This window comes from Panthera onca, chromosome D1 (assembly GCF_046562875.1).
Source record: "Panthera onca isolate mPanOnc1 chromosome D1, mPanOnc1 haplotype 2, whole genome shotgun sequence".
Lineage (NCBI taxonomy): Eukaryota > Metazoa > Chordata > Mammalia > Carnivora > Felidae > Panthera > Panthera onca.
The window spans coordinates 93,018,025-93,031,997 of NC_138348.1; the positions used below are offsets into that span (position 1 = coordinate 93,018,025).

The 13,973-nt window shown below is 49.3% G+C and overlaps 1 protein-coding gene across 9 annotated transcripts in view; it reads right to left on the minus strand.

The window, feature by feature from the left end:
* The window catches only part of PKNOX2 (PBX/knotted 1 homeobox 2), a 315,397-nt gene that overhangs the window by 185,841 nt on the left and 115,583 nt on the right, over positions 1-13,973 (minus strand). For all 9 annotated transcript variants that reach the window (XM_060605135.3, XM_078432921.2, XM_060605139.3 and 6 more), the window contains one exon: positions 6,105-6,174. The gene's annotated coding sequence lies outside the window, so the exon portion shown is untranslated. The remainder of the gene's footprint in view (positions 1-6,104; positions 6,175-13,973) is intronic.

A 13,973-nucleotide genomic window follows, 5' to 3' on the forward strand; every position in this document is an offset into this window, starting at 1 on the left:
ATGACATAGATGAAAAGAAGGAGCGCAGCAGTATTTCACAAAAGCTGGGGAAAGCTCCATAAGGAGACAGTCATAGAGGAGATATGTGAGCTGGGTATTGCAAGAGGAACAGGGGTTACCAGGTCAAGGAGATTCCAGAGAGAGGAAATGGCAAGTGCAAAGGCACTGAGGTGTGAAGTTATACAGAGTATCTGAGGGGAACTGAGCAACTAGGTGTATTTGGGGTATCAGGAGTAGGAATGTGCCCATGTGTCTGAGTGTCTGTAAGTAACAGGGAAGAAGGAACAGCATGGGGGGTAGGAGATGAAACTGGAAAAGTAGACAGGGTTGAGCTGTGAAGCCCATGGTAAATCAGGCCAAGTAGGCTACGGTCAGCAAAGCACCACTGGGGATTGCAGGGCACAGGCGTGACTGGCCAGATACAACAGTATTAATTAGGCTCCCACTATTCAGGCGCAGCACTAGGCTCCTCCATATATAGGAGATTATCCTTGGCCGACTCTGATGATAAATGAATTTGATGAGGTATTCTCCTCTTTGATTCACGCAATTATCCCTGGAGAAATGGTCAATTTGGGAGCGATTTCTCCTCTCTGAAGAGCCAGACTGGCTGGCTAACGGCAAAAAGCAAGGGGAGGGTTCCCACATGGCCACCATCTCTCTACCACCACTGCCACCACCACTGCCACCACCACCACCACGCAGTACTTGGAAATCCCTCGCGATCTCCTGGGGATTTGGGAAGAACTTGAGAAGGGATAATAGCAGAGGTGACAGGAGCCAGAGAGGAAGAAAAAAAGGGGGAAATCCCTCGGGTGGAACAAAGATTTATGAGTCTGCGCTTTTACCCAACAGGACAGAAAGGCCGGGTGGGTGGCAGCAGCCAGCTTGTAGCTCCCAAACCCTCAAAGCTTCTCCAGGCCTGCTCACAGCAGGAAGTCTCTCCCTCCCCTTCTTCCTCTTCTCTCCCCTCCCTTCCTTCCCTCCCCTCCTTCTCAGCTCCTCTCCAGAAAGGTTTATGGAGAAGACTCCAAATAGCCCCCTCTCCTGCAGGCATAGTCACACCAACTGAAAGGAGATTTAATTAGCAAAATCTCGTTAGGCAAACGAAATTATCCGTAAGACAATACTCCTCTGGACAGGGGGTATGATTAAACAAAGCCATTAATTGAGAGAGTCGCTTTGGCAGCTCCCCGGATGCATTCATCTCTGGGCAGGCTCCACTTTGCCTCCTTGGGCCAGCCGGAACAGACTCTGCCTCCTCCCGCCGGCTCCACCCGCTCCCCACTTCATCTCCGCTCTTGCAGAGCCCCTCAGTTGGGGCTGCAGACCTCGGCATCTCATCAGCGGCCGCTCTGCCGCCAGATTCCTGCTAAAGTGCCTTGATTGCATAATGTCTATTTGCATAATGTAAATTGCAATCTCCTAGCTCGGGAGGCAGGAATCACAGAACAGCCATTATTTTTTACCACTCCACAAAAATTCTACATTTAGAAAGCAGATTTGCAGCTCAGAAAGCCGTATAAATCTGAATCCGCCAGAAACGCCATTAAATCACACCAATTAAGCCGGACCAACGAAGAGCCCCTGTCACTGTTCTCTGCACACTCAAGGACTCCCAGCCCAGATGGAGGCCATGAGATACTGGAGGCTATGGCAGTGGGGCTGGGCACAGGAGCTGCAAGAGGCAGGGAATTCTGTCTTACAAACCTTAACGCACACCCCATAGGCCTTTGCAACTGCCCCAATCAAGATTTGGAGGAGAAAGGCCGAGAGGCGGGTAGAACTAGTGTGAGTTATTCCTGAAAGAGGACTTCAGCTACCTCCATTTCGATCTCAGTCTGTACTTCCTAACTGATTAAGTTCTTTCCAGCTTATCTCTTAACTCAAACGACCCTGTGCACAAAGCATCCCGTGATGGGAACCAAAACTACCCCCTCAAGCAAGAACAACTGTCCTGACACCAGCAAGACCCCTGTGATTTACCCCAAGACAGTGATGGACCTGACCTTTACCGCCCACCTGCGTGTACCCACCGACCTTTGTCCCACATTTTCCTTATGTTCTTATTTTCAGCATTGTGGAGCCGGTCTTTGAGATGCTGGGCCACTGTCTTCCTGGTGTCGGCCTCGCTGAAATAAATGCCTTTCTTATGTCACCACCGCTCCTCTCCCTGCCTTTGAATTTCGTCAAGGGCCAGTGGCTGAACTCAGTCTGCTTGGGACCCCCACGCCAGGTGCTCTGGCACCCCTGTGTCCCGGCTACATTTCTTAAGCTCATCACCTGATTGGGGGTGGGTGCACTGTCTCTAGACTTTTCAATTTGTGGAGTGGGAGATCTCGAATCAGGAAGAGGTTGGCACCTTTAGCAGAGGTAATGGAGAGATCTAAGGTGTTTCACACGTGGGCAAAACATCCATGCCTTTAGCAGCTCTTTAATGACTTTTCCTCTCTTCTCCCAAGTCCCCTCCGGCCAAGTGAAAGAAATGGTAGGAGAAATCCTGCTCACACTGGGCGGGGCTAGAATCTGAGCGCTCTTTACAAAGCTGTTTCCTAGGGGTCACTGGGGAGAGATGAGTCACAAGGTGCCTGGAAAGGGGCATATTCCCTCTGACAACTACATAAGATCCCAGCTTCCCTGCAGCCAGCCCTAAATCTGGTTACTCTTTTGCCTCTTTATTGCTCATTCAATATTCATTTGTCAAAGGGCAAGATGCTAATGTGTATTATTAAAATATCAATAGTTTATGAGTGAACTTTTATGGAGGATACAGTTAAAGGAGAGATTCTTGACCATCCCTGTCAGGAGCAATGGAGAGGGACAATCTTTCCAACTCCACTTTTTATTTATTTACTGGGTGGATGAAATGACTGAACCATTTTTTGAGTAGCTATTGTGCGCCAAGAATGGCTTTAGTGCTTTCGCATGCTGGCTTCCCTCCAGTCCCCACAGCAGACCTGGGAAGCGTATACAATCCCATCTCCATTCTGGACATGAGGGCTCTGAAGCCCAAGCAGATATGCCTGGGTCACAAAGGTGCTAAGCCAGGATCCAAACTCATTTTGGGGCTTCAGATCCAATCCCCCCACCTCCAAGTTGGAGCCTTGAAAATACAAATGATCTTTACGTTTTTATCAGTTCCTTCACTTGTCCAAATTACACTTTAGTTTCCTGACCTACATTTCCCAACTCCAGCACCTTTTTATCAAAACCAAGCCCCCTTATCCCTCTCCTCCCTGTTCCCACCCTTTCAGCATTAGCCATTCTCATATCTCAGCCCTTTGGAGAAATGAATTGGTTGTTTTCACTCTTCTGTTGCTTGAGTTTTGTTTGTATCCTCTTAAGTCACAACAAGGCATCCAGGCACTCAGATTCTCTTCCAAAATTCAGCTGCATCCATGTCAGTAAAATGACAAAGGAAAAGGGGTCTGGTCCCTTAATGGCACAGGTATGTGGCAGAAGGGCAGGAAAAAGAGAGGACACAGGGCTCAGATAGGAAAGGCTGCCCAGATTTCCCCAGTCCTCTACAGAGCCCCAGTAGCCTCTTAAGTCCTGATCTTTGGCTGAAACCTCCCCCAGCTTGGAAGGCCATTGAGTTGGGGGTGTGGGGAGCCTTGAATGAAGGCTCTAGGCTTGAGAAATCCTTGGTCACAGATCTAAGTGTCCCGCCATACCTGGCACCTCAAGCTGTGAGTTGCAAACTGGACTACTTTTGCGGAAACGGACACTAATATGGAAGCTTCCGCCAGCTGCAGGAACTCCGAACTCCAGCATGTCCTTGGGGGGTCCCGCTTTGGGAGGAAGCCTAGCCTGGCCTCTCGGGGGGAGGGGCTTTAAACCCAGACATTCCGTGACATGAGGGACAGTTTGATGCCCAAGGATGGGGGTTTCTTCAGCCTGTCTGTGGAAATTATGAGGCTATACTATGTCAGACTTGCCAGGTACCAGTCGTGGTAGATTGTGCTCTCCAAAGATGGTTGCAACAACATATATCCCGTCCCTATCTCCTCCTTTCATGTGCTGTTGACACTCATCCTTCGAGTCATGATGGCAGGGATGTCTATGTTCCCTTCTTTGAATTGAGGCAGGCCTGTGTAACTGCCCCACCCAAGAGAACATGGTGGAAGTAATGCTGCTTGACTTCGGCAATGCAGCTCCCACCTGGCTCTTGTTCTCATTCAGGGTGCTCCCTTCCTGGCATTCAGCCGCCATGCTAAGAAGGAGCCCAAGCCACCTGGAGCAGTCACATGGGCCTGGCCGGCAGGCCCAGCTAACATCTCAGCCAACCGCTAGTATTAGCCCCCCGAGTTATAAGTGAATGAGCCTTCAGTTGATTCCAGCACCCAGCTTTTCACCTGCCTCAGCCGAGATCCCAGACCCAGCGGAACAGAGACAAACGGTCCCTATTGTGCCCTGTTTGCATTCCTGGCTCACAGAATATGCACATAAAAAACACTGTTAAGACACTAACTTTTGGGGTGGCTTGTTACACAGCCACAGTAACTGGAACACCGCTGGAATGAAACAGAATGTTTGCTGCTTCCCTCTCAAATCCAGCCTTCACAGGTCTTCACTCAGACTATTCCCTCCTCAAGTGGCCCCAGGCCCTCTGAGCCCACCCCCCCCTCCTCTTCCTTCCAAAAGGCAGGGTCCTCATGCTTTTATCTCTCAATGCAGGTCCAAGAGCGTGTTCCTAAGTGAGGGGGTTTCCCCTGGACACGTGTGGGGGGCCCTCGGCCACAGGGAGGGAACATGCACATCTTTTCCCCCACTCTCCACTCTCATTAAGGTTCACGCTCAGCTTGCTTCTCTCATACTTGACTTGACTTATGAGGCCCCTTTAACCTCCAGTGCGAGGAGACAAGATTCTCACCAAGGTCTATCTACGCTGGCTCCCCCAGCCCCCGGCTGCATCTCCCAGGTAGGCTTTCCCGGAACAGGATGGAGGGAGGCACCCTTCCCTGCCACCCCCCCCACCCTCCCCCCTCCCACTGGGGCCCGGGGATCCGACCACTCCAGAGCCTGGGCTGTGGAGGAGGTGCCCTGGGAGCCGCAGCCCGTCAATCACAGAGGCGACCAGCACTGAATCGCAGGCCATTAGGCGGGAGGGCCGGCGCCCTGCTCACTCACCGGGCAGCCATCGGCAGGATGTTAGACGATCGCATGGCGGCCATTCTTATGATTTATTCAAATACTCATTACAGTCAATCTATTTTTACACAGAGGTGAAGATGTGCGCTGATAACGGTTAATCATTTATAATTCCATGGACTGGTTGGAAGCCAATGTACTATCAAAGGCGCGGCAGCAGCCCAGCCTCCGGTAGCCCCAGAAGCGGGGTGGGGAAACTACATAGCCCGGGCGACCCAGTCTTCTGGCTAACATCTGCTGAGCAGAGACCAGGTTGAGGGTGCAGTGGGAACACGGAGACCCCGGAATCCCAGACTGCCCTCCAGGAGCTCACAGCCCGGCTGGGGGGCGCGCAGGAAGATGCCGGTCAGGGGGGAGGTTGCCATGTGAGCACAGAAGAACTTCAGGAGAGGGAGAAATCACTTCTAGCTGGACTTACTAAAGAAGGGTTCGAGGAGCAGGCTCGACTTAGGCTGGGTCCTGCAGGTGGGTAGACTTTTGCCAAGCGGGAGAGCCAAAATGAGCACGTGAGCTTAAGGTGGTGTTACCATTGCCACCAGCAGTGTCCCCCTTCCCCTCCCTCACGCCGCCCTAGAAATCAACCATGTGTCAAAGCCAGTGGGGGCTTTCCCTGACTCCCCAGCTTAGCCCACAGATGACAATGGCTGGGGTCTGGGTTGGCCTTGCAAACTCAAGAGCTTCCCTCTCCAACACTCATGACACACATAACACATCAGGTCCACCTTAATGCATAATCAATAAAGTCTAATTAAATAGGATGTCATATTACAGGGCTTCTTTGTCACATTCAGACCTAATCTAATTAGAAGTCCACTGTATTTTACATTCTGACTAGCTCATTGTTGAGGATTTCTCTTGCACAATTGCATGACTGTTAAAGATTAGGTTCAGGGCTGGTCTTTAACCCGTAACCTTATTGAGTCAGCCTGGAAACACCAATCAAAGTTACTTACAGTTCACAGTCCCTTTTCTGGTGAGCGGCATGGAGGACAGAAAGCCTCAGAATCCTGCTCCAGACTTCACCTGTCAATAAAAGAAAACGTTTTTTTATAGATGTGTATGATTCTGCTGAGTGAGAGCTCTGAGTGAGAGCCAACGTGGGATGAGGGTAAACTCAGGAGTCGTTCTGGCTCAGGAGCAGCACAGGACTACAGCTCTATTCCCACAGTCCTGAGTGGGAAAACTTCCCGATCCAGGCACTCTTGGTGCAAAATGATCATTGTTTAGACAGCTAACCAGGACAGAGAGAGAGGATCACTCCCTCCTTACCTGCTTGCTGCCTCAATTTCTTGCGAGTTTCATCCCCTTCCCTATAGGAATCCCAGAGAAAAACAGGCTCATGGCTGTTGAGAGCCCTGAGCTGACCAAGGCAATAATCATTTACTGATGCCTCCCGTCTGAAGGGAGACCCCATGCAGAGGGACAGAGCTGAACGGCCCCTGTGAAAGCTTGCAACCTACATGGGGAAGGCTGTGAAAAACTAGCAAACCACAAAGCCCAGGTTGTTGTTTATGGCAGGATTATGGAAAATCTGGATGGAAGAGAGAAATTTCAAGGAAAGGTGAAGAGTGCAGTTGGGCTAGATGGGGAAGAATGATGAGGGAAGGACTGGAAAGATAAAAAAATGTGACTGCTTTTAATTCTCTTTCTGGAAATAGAGCAACAACAACAAGAAAAACCCAGCACATGCTTATGAGTGTCTGCTCCGTGATCGACGCTGGCTAGGTGCAGCAGGAATAAAATCCCACGGATGGGTCCTGCTATAAAAATGCTGCCACGTCATTCGGGAAATAAGATTACCCATATGGAACATCACCAGATATTGTGCAAGACAAGGCTATATGCACAGTAGTGCTGAGCTGTGTGGTAGGGACTATAATTCTCTCTCCACAGAGAAATGAAGTTGGCGAGAGCTGAGGTGCTCAAGAAGTATTTGGGCGTAGGGAGAACTTGCATGGGGCCTTGGAGATTGGCAAGATTTGGCCAGCAGAAGGGAGCAAGAGGGCATTCGTGGAAAGGGAGCAATCCAGGCATGGATGAGAGGGGGGCAGCATGGGAGTGCCCTGGGACAAGGCAGAGGCTGTTTTGCCTGAAAGCAACCAGGAGAGACCAACACTGAATAAGCCAGATGGGGCCAGAGCATCTAAGGCTCTGAGTGTCAGGCCGAGAGGCCAGGCTGGGGGTAGGAGCTGGAAGAGAGCCACTGAAAGTTTTTCAACAAGGAAATGACACAAAGAAGAGGAACCCCCTTGCCCCGACCCCTCTAATAATATTTTCCCTTTAATTAAGACAGAGAGACTTCTTGGAAGCGGTGGAATTTCAGAAAGAAGATTTGGGCGTGGGCCATACCGTGATGTGCTCATGAAAAGAAAATGTCCCTCTTGTTCAGGATGGTGTCCGTACTTCCTCTGGGGCTGTCTACTAACATCTGCATGACCAAGATGAATGGCTCAAGGAGGCACCTCTGAGACAAGGACCACGTCTTATGCATCTTTATAGCCCCAGAACCTCGCCAAGTGCCCACCATAGTTCTCTGTGTACGTCTGTTGAAATGTTCATTGGTAGATCCTGTTCATTCCAAACAGAATCTACAACCAGCACCTTGGGACCAGCCATGGATGGGCAGTGGTTGGCAGTGGGCTCCAGCTTACGTTCTTTTGAACAACTGCCATGCTGCTACTGAGCACGTGTGAACTCAGTGTAAGAAGTCTCTAGATGGAATTGCATGCAGTGGTGTTTTATCCCTGCCCTCTGGGATTGTGTGTTGAGACGCCAGCACCTGAGAAGAAGATATGTCAGACTTCTCATTTACATATGCTGTAAAGCTGGGAAGGATAGCCTCTCCTGGAGAGGTGGATTCAAAAGTGTTAGAAAGCTTTTAATAAGCTGAAAGAAGGGGCCAAAACTACAAAGTCCAAGTTTTCCTCTACCAGTTTTTGTTTCTTGCACAATAACATCACGACAGCCGTAAATGAGGTAACTTTGAAGATGAAGGAATATGGCCCACCATCCCATCACTCTGACCCATCAAATTATTACATCTTATGTCCACATGCAAATCCATTTTTATTTTTTACAGAATTGTAGAAAAAGATTTGACAAGGATACATTCACCAAATCCCACTCTAACATTTAAAAGTCAATCGCAAAAACACCAAACAGGGTAACCTGGTTAAAAAAAAAAAAAAAAGAAAAAAAAAAAGATGTGGGTTATTTGAATTTAACAGAAGCTCAGGATGACCCCAGAGTGTGGTGTTGCTTTGAAATCCATTACATGTGATCTTAAGTTGCATTCCCATATAGTGTCCAACGGAGGGATGAACTGTCCCCCTCACTCGACTTATCAATCCATATTAATTTAAGATGCAGTTTTGACATCCCATTTAATGTAGTTTTTAAATTAAAATTTTTTTTAATGTTTATTTATTTTTGAGAGAAAGAGAGAGGCAGACTGCAAGCAGGGGAGGGGCAGAGAGAGAGGGGGAGACACAGAATCTGAAGTGGGCTCCAGGCTCTGATCTGTCAGCACAGAGCCCGACATGGAGCTTGAATTCACGAACTGTGAGATCATGACCTGAGCCGAAGTCGGACGCTTAACCGACTGAGCCACCCAGGCTCCCCAGCCCATGACTCTTATAAAGGATGTCTACTGGCTGACTCTCTAGAATACTGAGGAGTCTGAAGAGGAAAGACAAGCTAGGCCAAGAGCGAGGGAAGGGTGCAGAGGACATGCAAATTATCCCACCAGTCCCTTCTGTGTTTTTCTCTCAACCCACTCCCTTGAATGTGGGACTGAACTGTAATCAGACCAGGGAAACTGAGGCCTGGGATGGGTGAGGTGGTTTGCCGAATTGGATAAGCCACTTGCTTTGAGGACAGGCTGATTTGGGCTCAATACAAAAACCAATTCCTTTTTTTGTTTTTTTGTTTTTAATGTTTTTATTTATTTTTGGGGGGGGGAGGGGTAGAGATGGGGGAGACACAGAATCCGAAGCAGGCTCCAGGCTCTGAGCTATCAGCACAGAGCCCAACACGGGGCTTGAATTCACAAACCGTGAGATCATGACCTGAGCCGAAGTCGGACGCTTAACCGACTGAGCCACCCAGGCACCCCCCCGCCCCCGCCTCCATTTCAATATCTTTGACAGTGAAGAGGGGAGGTGAGCGAAGATGTCCAGTGGCTAAAGCTCGGGTTAAAAGTTTAGCCGTTAAAAGCTCAAGCTCTGGAACCAGCCTGCACAGTTTTCCATCCTGGCTCCACCACTTACTAGTGGGATGGACAGGTTACTTAACTTCTCTGTCCCTCAGTTTTCCATCTGTAAAATGGGGCTAATAAGGGTTCTACCTCTGAGGTTAGTGTGAGGACTGAATGATTTTGTATCCTGCAAAGTGCTTGGGACAGTGACTCACACAAAATAGGCACTCGCTGAATGTTAGCTATTGTCATTGCTATTTTGTTGTCACTGTTTTCATTCCTAGGAGGCTGTGTCCCTTAGGACACAGGGCTTTGTCCATAAGATTACCCGTCCTTCTCCCACATGGTGGTCCCCTAAATATTTGAAGAAATTGTATGAAAGAAGGACTGTGTTACACTAGACAATAAGATTAGGACTAACTGGTCGATGTTAGAGGAAGTCAACCTTCAGTTCGATATAAGAAAGAAGCCTCTAGCAATGAGAACCATCCAAAAATGAGCTAGGCTTCCTCAGAAGGTAGTGAGCTCCCCAACCCTGGAAGGAGAATCTGCACTGGGTGAGAAGGTGCTCCAACCATGGTCTTCCAGACATGGCGTCACCCATCTATGAAAGGTTAAAAAAAAATTAGGAGTCTGATAGGGTTGACAAACTTCTATATTGATAAAACATTGATACTGTCTTCATTTATCATCATTTCATAAAGTAACTCAACCCCCAAAGTAAGGGGAGTAACAGGACCATTCTTTGAACTGAATAAATACAGCATCATGGAATGCATTCCCTCTCCCTCTCTTTCTGCCTCTCTCTCTTTGTCTGTCTGCTCGCTTTCTCTCACACATGCACGCACACACACATGTGTGCACACACATGTTAATATGTGACCTCTCCATGCTGTCCTTAGTTTTCACTCGTGATCAGTGGAAAAGTCTACTTTAACTGGCACTGATCCACGGACACATGCTGGGGAACCACCTATGTGCCATGTATTTTAGAGCCTTCCAGAGCCAGCAGTGTGTGGTCCTGGCAGGCAAGGGATCATGTCAAAAGCCTTCAGACAAGCAGCCGTGCAATAATAGGACCAGAATTTAAACTCAGGCCTGTCTTGTTCACCATGAAAATAAAATGGAACTATAAATGAGACTGACCACTCACATTTATAAATATGAGGAAACTTGCGAAATGGTTAATGAGGAACGAGTTGTTGAATGTTTGTCTGGGAATGAGGTAGAAGAGGGACAGAACAAAGCTTCCTGCAGGAGGTAGCACATGCTCCAGGAGAGCTGAGTGGCACCCGTGGAGCACGCCCAGGAAAGCTGGAAGGCTGGAGAGAGATGAACGTAGGGCTTAGCAAGGGCATGAGTCTAACACAGAGAACACACAGAACACGAGTCTAACACTAGGCCTGGGGTGTTCACCAGACATGGGTTCACACCCTCACTCTGTCATTAACTTACTGCACGATCCTGGACAAGAAACTTTACCCCCTCCGTGCCTCAGTTTCCCCATAGGCAAAATGATATGGTTAGACTCCTAGATAATCCTTAAACCAAAATTCCATCTGATATCTATATACCTGTGAGGTTGCCCAGACTAACCTGCCAGGGAGGGCTCTAAGTCTCATGCTAAGGCACCTCAGTATATCACCCTGGTTAAGAGTAAAGATGTGGGAACCAGATAGTTCTGGATTCAAACCTAGGTCCATCGTTAACCTAACCTTAATCTCTATAAACCTCAATTTTCTCCTGTCTAAAAGGTAGGGGGTTAATAGTAGCATCTTTAAAAATTTTTTTTTAATGTTTATTTAGTTTTTAAGAGAGCGAGAGGCGGGGGGATGGGCAGAGAGAAAGGGAGACACAGAATCCAAAGCAGGCTTCAGGCTCTGAGCTGTCAGCACAGAGCTTGATATGGGGCTCGAACTCACGAACCGTGAGATCATGACCTGAGCCGAAGTCAGACGCTTAACCGACTGAGCCACCTAGGGGCCCCAACAGTAGCATCTTTAAATGAGATGATGCACCTAGAGCTGCCTGGAACATACTAATAATAATAAATGAGGATTTTTGTTGTTTTTATGTGTTCTGAGCTAAGGCAGGCAGCAACTGAATGGAAAAGGAGAACGAGAGGCAAATCAAGAAGATTGAGGCCTTCTGCATTTATCCCACTGCCCGTGACAAGCTTTTCAGGTCTTGCCCCAGCCAGACCTTTGGGATGAGGACAAATTATGACAACCCATTCTGGGGCACCAAGAGTCTCTCTGGATGCTCTTCTTCTCTGAAAGCCCATCCACAGGCATAAGAGCAAAACTTCCAAGAAAGACAAAACGTGAAGAGACCATTCCAGAAGGAAACCCTTGAAGGATCACCCATCCATCCAGACGGTGTGTCCTGTGTCTCCCCACCTCACTGCCGAGGCTTCTCTCTGTTCCACCTGTGCTCCCCCCATCACCCTCTCTGTTCCACCTCTGATCCCCCATCACCCGGCAAGAGCTTCCAATTATTTATTTACACTTGTTGAATGAGGTTGTCAGTGGCAGCCCTGTAGGCTCTGACCAGCAGGCTCTAAATCACACAATAACTAGGTAGCTGAAAATGGATAAAATTACCTGGCACTAAATACTTGGCTCTGAGATGCAACCCCCCTCCCCGCCCCCCACCAGCCCTCACTGAGGGTGCAGCCTTTCTTGAAGCCTGGTAAGAGCCGATGCTAATGCCACACCTGTCTTCGGCCCCTTGGGCCACGGGCAGTGCTGATCACCCTGTTGCAGAGGGAATGGAAGAGCTCCCTGGGTCATGCTCCCCGGGCCTCTAATCTTGGGCCCATACCTGTAAGTACAGGTTCACATATAAACCCCTCTAAGGAATGCTGGCACTGGTGGGCTAATCCTAATGACTTTAATACACAGGAGAAGGACCCGGAGGCCCTCGTGACCTGTCTGCATCCGATGGGAGTGCGGTGGGGGCTTCCAGGGCGGCGGGGCCCTCTACAGAGGCAAACCCTCAGGAGCTACAGGACCTGCTCACAGGGCAGCCTCCTGGCCCCGTGGACATCCTCGGAGGATTGCTGATTCCCCGTCAGGAGTCTCACTGCCCTTCTCCCCACGGCATCGTCGTCAACCTGCCTTAGGCCTTCTCTCTCTTCCAGGGCCCTAATTGGTCTCCCGGCCTCCAGCCTCACCCCATTTTTGCCCGTGTACCACCTCCCCTCAGCCCGGCATCTTTCTGGAACACAAATTTGATTGTGGCCACTCCTCCTTAAAACCCTTCCATGACGCCTCATTGTCTGACAGGCGTTGCCAACTGGCAGTCCCTCCATGGACTCTTGCCTGTCTGGAATTTTTATAAATTCTGCCAACATCTCAAAAGTGGGAAATTTCAAATTTTAACCATCTGTATTTCTAACTTTTCTCCAAAGGTCAGGTGACCTAACAATGCCAGTCCTGCATTTCCACATGGCAATCACTAGATGATGCTGAGTATTGGCCACCTCCTTTCATAGTTTTTTATTTATTATTTACTTTTGAGAAAGACAGAGTGTGAGCAGAGGAGGGGCAGAGAGGGGGAGAATCTCAAGTAGGCTCCGTGCAGAGCCTGACACGGGGCTCGAACTCACGAACAGTGAGGTCATGACCTGGGCCGAAATCAAGAGTCAGATGCTTAACTGACTGAGCCACCCAGGCACCTGAGTTACCCCCTTTTAATCACGCACGGGTCCTCCTGTTTCCCCTGAGAGAAGGCAGATGTCACCCTGGAAGTCTCTCCCGTCACAGGGTCAGACACCTAGAGGCTGACTTATTCTGCCTGTTGAAGAGGTTCGGGTTCAAAGTGACAGCACAGGGGTGGGTGGCTCATTATGTTCTCAGCTGTGCGGTGCCAGCGGGAGGGTGGATGACAGGATTCAGGAAAATACCAGCACTACCAGGCAGGCCCGCCTGAGTGTCCTTCCCTCCCACCTGGGCAATGCCACTCCTAGCCTGGAGACAGGCGGCAAAGGTCCTAGGGCGGCTCTCCTGGAATGCCAACAGCTACAAGGCAGGTGCTGAAGAAGCCCCGCCCGCTTTATTCCTGAGGCCCCACCCCTGGGTCCAGCCTCTCCCCACCCCGGCTCAGGAGCGGCCGTACCCCCTCCCTTTATTTCCATCCCACTGTTCCTATCAAAGCCCTAACAGCACATATTTTGTTAATTGTACAAACCTAATGGGGGAATGCATTGGCAAAAAAGGGTAATGGCCATCAGACCAGCAATAAAACAAAATTAATGGCCCATAGGAAGAAATCATGTCCACTTAATCCCGGCTCTGAAACTCTAATAGAATAATGGAATACCAACGGAGGGTTTTTTTCTCTCTATGCAGATTGCTTACACCATGTTAATCACTTGCAAAGCAGGCCACATACCACTCTGGCTCACATGACCCTCCAGGGAAAGTAGCAGACCAGAAACATTTAGTGCAAGGCTCATTACTGACAGGCACCACCACAGCAACACCTTCCCTCTCTCCCTCCTTCCCCCAGGTGACTCTGGGACAGCCGGTATGGGGTGTCATTGAGAGCCATGAGGCGTGGTGGGCCGGAAAGCAAGACACATAATACCTAATAATAGCAAACATTTATTGAGTGCTTACTATGT